Source organism: Protopterus annectens, chromosome 11.part0 (assembly GCF_019279795.1).
Source record: "Protopterus annectens isolate FY-2018-M chromosome 11.part0, PAN1.0, whole genome shotgun sequence".
NCBI lineage: Eukaryota > Metazoa > Chordata > Ceratodontiformes > Protopteridae > Protopterus > Protopterus annectens.
Window position 1 is genome coordinate 442,160,019 of NC_056745.1, and position 1,322 is coordinate 442,161,340.

Consider the following 1,322-nt stretch of genomic DNA (forward strand, 5'->3'; position numbering starts at 1 on the left):
AGATTGTAGTCTGATTTTTTTTCTAGATTTATTGAGATTTTATGTTGTATGATATCTTGGTATATCTTGTTCAGCTTGCATATGTCAGTTAATTCAGATTTATCATTTATTGTAAGTTTTAGTTTTAGTTTATCAATTTCTTTTTGTATGTCTACTAGTTTTTTATTCCATTATTTCCTTTTGTTTATGTACCAGCTTTTGACTTTACCATATAAGACCACCTTTAGAGTGTCCCATAAGATTATATCTGAAACCTCTCCATTATTATTGACATCCAGGTAATAATTTATTTAATTTATTTATTTATTTTACATTTGTTAACCGGGAAAGTCCGACTTGGAATGAGCCAATTTTCAGCAGAGACCCAGGGAGAAATGCTCCAGATGTATGTCTTTGTAATGTAGGAGGAAACCGGAACACCCAGAGGAAATCCACATGAATGCAGGGAGGACATGCAGACTCCATACAGAATGCACCCCAGCTGAGAATGGAACTAGAGAACCTCTTGCTGTGAGGCAACAATGCTACCGCTGCACCACTGCACCATCCAAAAAATAAACAGGGAACTGCGAGAACGCAGTCCCCCACTATCATAAATTATGCAGTTGAGTTTCCCACATTTGGGGAACCACAGGGGACAACCCAACCGAAAAGTGCAATGGAAGAGCCTCACCCTGGGGAAACCACCGTTGTGATCGTGGTATTCCCCCTGACAGGTAAGTATAATCATTTAGAAACCATTCTTTAAATCCTTATACTGTCACTAGATAAGCAGGTATTCTTTGGCAGTAGTTTAAATGATCATTACTAAGTGTTATATTGAAGGTGATGGCATTGTGGTCAGACATAGGACATGATGTCAACACTACATTATATATTTTGGATAGTAAGGAACTAGTTACTAAGACTTTATCTATGTTGTTCTGCGTGCCAGACCTGTAGGAATACTGAGAGTATTTCAATGAAGACAATATTTTTATACAATCAGTGTCAGTTAGGTTCCTGTCTTTTATATAATTGTTCAGGTGCTTAGCTACAGGGTACATCTTGAAGGGCTTAGAGCTTGTAGTGTCAGTGGGGGACAAAATATAATTAAAATCACCTGCTGATAGTAATTCGCCTTTAGACCTTGATGTAGTGTCTAAATGTTTTTTCACAGTTTTTGTCCAAATACCTGGTATCCAGTAGAATTTAACAAAAAGCAGACATATTTTTATCCAGTTTTAGCATAACAAAAGCAAGCATACCATCATTACTTGAATACGAGTCAACTCTTTCTGGAATTCTCACTGATTGTTTTGTGTAAAATTAAGACACCTCTT

At 36.6% G+C, this 1,322-nt stretch overlaps 1 non-coding gene across 1 annotated transcript; it reads right to left on the minus strand.

Annotated features, from left to right (window-relative positions):
* Positions 1-559: 559 nt before the first annotated feature.
* LOC122816050 lies at positions 560-724 on the minus strand. The gene has a single exon (XR_006367051.1). It is a non-coding gene; the product is annotated as a U1 spliceosomal RNA (small nuclear RNA).
* Positions 725-1,322: the final 598 nt, after the last annotated feature.